The sequence below is a fragment of the Pararge aegeria genome, chromosome 8 (assembly GCF_905163445.1).
Source record: "Pararge aegeria chromosome 8, ilParAegt1.1, whole genome shotgun sequence".
Lineage (NCBI taxonomy): Eukaryota > Metazoa > Arthropoda > Insecta > Lepidoptera > Nymphalidae > Pararge > Pararge aegeria.
In genome coordinates this window covers 13,803,852-13,812,063 of record NC_053187.1, presented here as the reverse complement: position 1 = coordinate 13,812,063, position 8,212 = coordinate 13,803,852, and positions in this window count along the sequence as shown.

Below are 8,212 nucleotides of genomic sequence, written 5' to 3'. Positions count from 1 at the left end.
TATGTTTTCTTTTTCTTTGGTTTTGTTTCAGGATTTTATTAATTTTAATTTTAATTTTGATTTTATTTTTATTTAAACACTTTCAAGTAACCCTTTCTCATTGTGGGAGGAGACCCGTGCTCTGTGATAAGGTAAGGGACATGGACCGGAAAAGAAGAAACTTAAAATGTAGGCCTTATCGCTTAGTAGCGATCTGTTCAAGGCAACCTTAGGATTAGGCAAAATAAATTTTTTTGTACCTTTTGGTGGAAATTCCGTTGCACATACATCTCTTAACTAAATGACGGATATAGAAGTATATGTACAATATATTGAAAATCGAGGGTTTTCAAGTTTTTAAATTTATATTTATGCATCTACTGTTGTCACTTCAGTGTATATAAAACATAATAAATGCAAGAATATAAGGCACAAGTAGTATTTAAATAAATAGAAAATTCTGAGGAAATATGAGTAATAAATATAAAAGCCACATTCTCAGTCTCTCTCAAATCATTGTACTCAACTAAATGAGCTCTTATAAAACAACAACGCCTCACAACTTGCCTAACCTAAATAATAAATATTTTTAATATCAGCCATTAATCATTTGTCTGAATAGATAGATTTTTGTAGTTGTGTGTTTTTGTAATTCTTGGCAATCGGGTTGAAAGGCAGAGTTTGTATCATGGTCAAAAAACTTATTTTGTCCGTGACTTTAATAGTAATATGATAAACGCCAAAAAAATGTTTCTTTTATCCATATTATCTCCTTTTTTACGGCTTGACTTAAAATACGATTAAAAAAAAGTTTTGATTATATAATAAGGTTCATACCCCATTTTCTGTTTGACATTCTCGTGGTAATTGACTATAAGGACCTATGTATAAAATATACAGAAGATGTAAATTAAAAAAAATGTTATAAAAATGTAATGTAAATAAAAAACAAAGAAAAAGTAAAGATTGAAACTAAAAGTTTATTATTCACCATAGAGGTCGTATAAAATCTAGAGTTGATCTGATTGCGGGAAACTTCGCTGAACTTTGCACATTCCTATCAGGCAATAATAGAAAAGTTCTACAATTACAAGTTTCTATTTACCGTTGTTAGAAACACAATAGAATGGGGGAGGGGGCGATGATTTTTATTCGTACACATAAGGTTAAGTAATTTGATAGGTCACGCTGACTTGGTGATGATCTGATGATGATATGAAATATATATAATCATTATTTTTGTTTTATTATTATTTTACTCGTCAGCCTTATCGACTTTCCAGGGTAAAACAATAATGATAAAATAATAATTCAATGATAGAAGTACCTGCTGATTTCTACCAGTGACTAGTTGACAAGGGATGAATCACTTGATGATTGTTGTACTACAACAGTGCTAGGAACAAGCCTCTTACGGTAGAGATGGTTTAAGTGCATAGACCCACCACGCTGCTCCATTGCGGAATGGTGGGCTTTAACAACTATAACCACAATTAAATTAAAATAATGGGCATCCATGGCTATGCTTGCTATCCGAGGGACAGGGGCTAATACCATCATCTTCCGAACTCCGGGCTGGTGCCAAAGATTATTTAATAGAAAATAAAGTACACCGTATATAATTTAGCCCAACTCGGGATTTGAACCCAGGACCCTGATCCGCAGTTGAACGAGCTAACCACTAGACAAATGAGACCAACTGGTAAAAACGAAATCTTATGGGCTCGTTAGGCACAACATTTTCTGTTTGCCTAATCCTAAGGTTGCCTGGAACAGATCGCTACTAAGCGATAAGGCCTACATTTTAAGTTTCTTCTTTTCCGGTCCATGTCCTTTACCTTATCACAGAGCACGGGTCTCCTCCCACAATGAGAAGGGGTTACTTGAAAGTGTTTAAATAAAAATAAAATCAAAATTAAAATAATTAAAATCCTGAAAGAAACCAAAGAAAAAGAAAACATAGCTCAACATATTAATTATATTGTTAGAATTTTGCTTGCTGAAATACTTTAGTCAATTTTCTCATGCTCAAGTAGTTAAATAATATTTTTTATTAACCTATCTCACTTACGAAAGTTTTAGTACATGACTTACATAAGTGTTAGTATAAAGATGGCTAATAATTTCCAGAATAACAAAGGTAAACAAACGTTCGTACTGGCCCCACAGAGAAAGTTACGAAACAAAAATTACGAAAACAACAAACCTTGTCGCGTGTCGTGGTATATACATACCAGTAAGGTAATATTCCAGAAGCGTCGAACAGAAATCACAGTTAAATCTCTCTTAGATTTAGAAACACGCTGAGTTTCTCTTAATGTTTTTTCTAAACCAATAAAAGACTTTCTTGTAAGAATGTCCTCGTAAGGTATCGGTAACGTTCTATAGGGGAAGCTAATCTTTTATTTCTATTAAGATATACTCGTATCACTGTTCGTACCTAAATCGCAGCTATAAGGTTTCCTTTTTACCGATGCGTTTTAAAAGTATCACTCATATCACGAATACTTATTTTTACAAGTATAGTAAAAATACATTCAGCTTTCCAAATAAAAGTCTGTGATTTTAGTTAAAGTTTATGCTTTAGTAGTCTTTGGTTGCGAAAGAAATTGTTTTTCGATACAGGCAGTTTAGTGGCCGGAGAATCAGAATATTTTTCCAGAAAATTAAGATGGGTTGTATATACTTCTTTATGCTAAAATGGCTTAATAATCATACATACTAGCTATAAACACTATCCCACCAAAAACATTCTTTCACCAAAAACTAGTCAAGTCTGGATGGAGCTGCTCGTTTATCTCTAAAAAGTAATGAAATCTATACAAAGTCGTGCCAAGTCTAAGGTTCCTTACTGCGATTTTTTATAATAATAGTTAATGTCGTGTGACTTGACCTACTCTATGACTTAGACTCTATGACACCATTGTACCAATCTGTCGCCAGAAAACGTTGATTCCATAACCAGTCAATTGTAGGCTTGATAAAGCTGCGTATTTCAATAATTCTTATGTATGGCGAGCCTTAAAGAAACCGTCACCAGATACTCTAGATTTTCGATTATCCTAGTTTTTATAGTTTTCCCTTTATGTGGTCATTAAACCCTTACTCTGTACAAAATTTCAGATCTCTCAGTTTATTGGAAGTACTAGTTCTATTTCGATGATCATGAGTGAGTGAGTGAGTGTCATAAATGCGAAACTTTGCATTCGCTTAGCTTCGGAATTAAATGACCTAGAGACTTGAAATTTTGGATTTTAAGTATGTAATTATAGCTTACTAGATAATAAAAATTTCTGCGTTCTGGTCTCACCTAGAGGTTCTCAAATAGGGGCCTCTAAATGCGGCAATATGGTTCCACTAAAGGATCGTACGGCAGTGTTTGCTTCGCGCTCGTCTTGGCGGGGGCACTACCGTGCCCCCTGATAAGTTAAACTCTACTTATATTATAAATGTAAAAATGATGCAATCTTTTCTAATAGGAACCCTTAAAGACTAAAATAAATACATATATCTGTTTTTAAATTAGCGAGAAGGAGCACTCCAGAAACAACAGCCAAAAAAGCGCATGCATTTGTAAAAATAAACATGTCAAGTGATTTTTTGGTTATTGGCATTTATAGTGAAGGCAATGACGAATGCAGTAAACTTGAATAGTAAAAGCGGGTAATGCCGTAGACAAAATAGTGGTAAAATATAGAATAGTAATAATCAGGAAGTCGAAATAGTAACAGTAAAGTGCAGGTTTCCGGGGGCACCGACCGTCGCGACACGCGCCTCGCTCGATATCCCGACCCACTTTCCCGAATTACAGTCGTGCCTTCGTTTATTGTTTTCTAACCCGCCCAGCTACAATTACACGGTGTACCCTCTTCAAGATGAAGGGCAACGCTAAATAGTTTCGACAGTCTCGATTTCATATTTTATTCAACAACAAAAGTCAATAAACAACTTACTGACGGATATTTCCCTGTAAAAATTATTGTTCAGGTTTTGGTTATATTACAAGTAGTTTCATACTTTGAACAAGAGATACACCCAGTACATGTTTCGCCAAGTAACCAAAAAAGTTGAAATCGAGTACCTAAAACTCAGTACAGTTACTTACGGTACTCGATTTCAACTTTATTCAAGTTTTGTACGTTTAGTAAACAGGGCGTAAGTTTTGCTTATGCAAGTTTAGTACGTTTCGTTTACAGGAAGCAAGTGTTATCTATGCCAGTTTAGTGCGTATCGTATCCAGGAAGCCAGTATCGTTTATGCAAGTGCCTTTTATACAAGTTTAATACGTCTCGTATACATAAACAAGTGTCTTTATGCAAGTCTCGTAAATAGGAAGCAAACTTTACTTTTGCAAGTTTAGAACGTATACGTTTGTAAGTTACGTTTTGTAAGTTTAAAACGTCTTCAATCCAGGAATCAAGTGTCGTTTATGCAAGTGTAGAACGTCTCGTATACAGGACGCAAGTGTCTTGCATGCTAGGTTGGCTGTATCTGATTTCTTTCATTAAAAACTATATCAGATACAGCCATTTGACTCCTATCACTTTATTAGGTACGCGTCGTGTAGAGTAGGTATAGTTCCAACGCTACGCGTGTCGATCTTTTAACTTCAATACGGTTGTCATAAGTAAACACTTAGAATGTTTTGATTTCGGTTGTATGACAAAATAAATATGCTTCTTTTGATTGAATATCCTTACAGGGTGATTCCTAATGAAATATACTTATGCACCTTTCTATATTATTTCGTAATTCTGTTACACGTTGTACATCGTATGGAACTAATTTAGGAATTAATGTTTTACATCTCTAAGCTGCTCCAATGCGTTTTTACAGGTTTTTTCGATTATCATCAAAATTAAGTGATAATGACCGGGACTGGTTACCGTGCTTTGATGCAAGGGCTTAGATAACGCCAAGTTCCGAAGACAATTTTAGTCCCAACCTGGGAACCGAACTATGGACGTCGTGATCAGTAGACAAACTTCTAACCACTAGAAAAACGAGCTGTCTATTTAAACAAAGCAGCATTTAGCATAGTTACAGATACAAATTGTTTTTGTTTTTTCTGACAGTGGCATTAAAAAACTAAAGAAGGAAATTGCAATGGAGAATTATAATTAATTCGGTACATTAATATGCGAGTGCGATCAACGCAACGCTGGTCGTAGCGCTGCTAGTTGCGGTATCTGCGGTGATATAAACACTGCCCTATCATTCATTAACTTTTATAATAAATGATGTATAAAAAGATTCGCTGATAGTCTAGTTAGAATTCAGGCTTTACTTTCCGGGAGCCGAGTTTGAATCCCAGCACGCACTTCTAACTTTTCCGTTTTAAACCATTACAATATCACGTCTATCTTTAAAGGTGAAGGGAAACATCGTGAGGAAACCTGCATGAATGAGAGTTTCCCGAAACGTTCTCAAAGCGTACACCAATCTGCACTGGGCTAGTGTGGTGGACTACGGCCTAAACCCATCTTATTGTGAAATAATTCTCGTGCCCTGTAGTGGGCTTTTTTTTAAATTAATTACGAGGCATGTCAGTGAAAAACTTACAGGATTTACTCACGTGTAAACTGTTCAATAAACCAGTGGGAATGAAACAGTTTTTGGCGTCAGGGTAAACGATTTCTATCTTTTAATAAGTACTATTTTTATCATTCTGAGTAGTATGATAAAGAAATGTTAAAACTTGTACACTTTTAACATCACCTTGCTTCGTCCGATCACAAATTGCACTGACACTAATTCCTGACCGCACCTGACTGGAATGAACGTCATTATGCGAGTCACGCTAACAATGCCATGATAAGATGGTTCGCTCGTTAAGTTGGGGATAATTTCCTCGTTAACTGGAAATGCACGGCCAATAGGAAAACTACTGGTTCAATGGGGCTTTGCGCCGCGGGGAGTCCATAATTAGGTATCTATACGTAACTTTCCTCTCAGTAAACGAGAAAATGTAATCGCTTTCAAGCAGATATTGATTGTTCTATATATAATACATAACATTTTACTTTAAATCGTCAATGTATTTTTTTATTCCACTACAAGTTAGCCCATAACTGCAATCTCACCTTATAGCAAGAATTAAAATTGAGAATTGAGAATTTTTGTCAGTGCCAAGTAAAATGTAGAAAGTTCCTACGTATAGTTTATATACTACTAGCTGTTGCCCGAGAATTCGTCTGCGTTTGATTTTGTTTTTCGATGTGGCATTCCATTTAGTTGTAGTTCTAAAAAAAATTTAAGTAAAAAATAAATGAGGGGTTTGCTGCTGTCGGCTGAGGAGTTCTGCCCTCTTTCTCCAACCACATTAATCAGATCTACACAAAGTTTGGGCAAAATCAAACACATATTAAAAACCTCTATAGTACAAAAATAATTATTTAAATCGGTTATAATTTGTCGGAGTTATGATGTAAAATTGTCAAACACTTTCATCCCCTCTGCCAAAGGATTCGAGCTTAATGTGGGATAAAAAGTATCCTATATTACTTCTAACACTTTCAAAAATATGAGTACAAAGTTTCATGAGGATCGGATGAGCAGTTTTTGCGTGAAAGCGTAACAAACAAACTTACATTGAAGTTTATAATATTAGTAGGGAATAGGGATAGGGATAGTAGTAGTTTTCAACATTGTACTTGGTACCGACTTAAAAATGTCGTAGAAAATATTTATTTCTTGCTTTGTAGTTTTATGGCAAAATTTATTTTCACGCTTTTTACTGGGTAGGTTTGCAAGCATATCTTAATAATAAAAGCTGAATGTTAACTGCTCATAACCTTCTACAACATATTGCTTATCCCGAAGCCGATGTTCTAATGCTTGAAGAGTTCTGACACTTTACCATCAGCTCCTTTATTGTGGCGAGCATAAATTGCTTACCAACTATATACCATAATCGAAGCGCAACCAGTGTAATACTTATTATTGTGTAGTTAGGGTGGTTCACTTGACTAAATGGTGCATTTAGAGATTGCTCAATTTACTTTGAAAATACTCAAATCACTATAGGTATCCCTATAATATTTGAAGAGTTCCCTATATTTCTCCAAGATCCCTTCAACAGAACTGGACCTGATGCAAATGGTACCACACGGGACATCAGAATAAAAAATATTTTAGATCAGTATATAAATTACAGAGTTCTAAGCTAACAAACATGAAAGAAATAAATAAATAATAAAAAAAATACACCTAATTGAGAATCTCATCCATTTTTGCAAGTCGTTTTAAAATAATACTTCTCTAAGCGCAAGAAAGGCATACGATATTTAATTTTTTAACATAAATGCGCATTTCTTTTCAGACGTGTACCTAATAATAGAACAAGAATGCGCGCGTTTAAATTGCCGAGACTGAAAATTAGTTTTCAAGAGTTTATTGTTTCCTCTTAAATAAGAGAGAAAGCTTAAGATACAGGTCTCCTTAACACCCTCATGTAGCTAAAAAGCAAGCGCCTGTGTCTTTTAAAAAAAATATTTCATAGCAAGCGATTGCTTTATTTCAATCCTGACAAGTAGGTAATTTTCTTTTATTCCTTGTCTTGGGGAGAGCTACGCCAACGATCCCGGTCTTTTTACAGTAAGAGTTGACAGACAAAGCAGATAGCCTACCTGATAGTCAGTAGAAAACTATCGCCTATAAACAGAGTAACACTTCGTAGGGCATGCAAAGAACATGACTACAAAGGGCCGCCCTAGGTCCTTCAACCTGAGCCGATTTTAAGCCTCATGCACCTATTGTTACGCTGGCAACCATGCCACTCAGACTAGAACACAGCAATGATATTTGGTGGCAGAAGTAAGCATAGCGGTCGAGCTAATATCCCGAGCGTGTTACAAAAACAGTACAGTAGCTCAAAAATTGCCACTAAAGTAGATAATTAAAGTAAAGGATTGAAAAAGTCCACACCGTTAAAGACCAAATTCTATATCCCTCTCTCAATAAGCATGAATGCATCTAAAAGCTACGAGGGATTAATAATAGCATGCTTATATCTAATCTTGGAATAGATTTCGTATAGGTCAAATATCTAAATTAACTCTTAGGGTCAAACTTCCTAAATTTATCACCGTGTACTTCTATTTATAAAATAACAAGAAATGGTGCGAAAATATATAGATTTTCGCACATATTTAATCTACTATAAGGCGAACAAAGGTTGGAAACAAATCGTTATCAGGACTTTCCAGAAAATCCTGTTTCAACCTTTATGTCC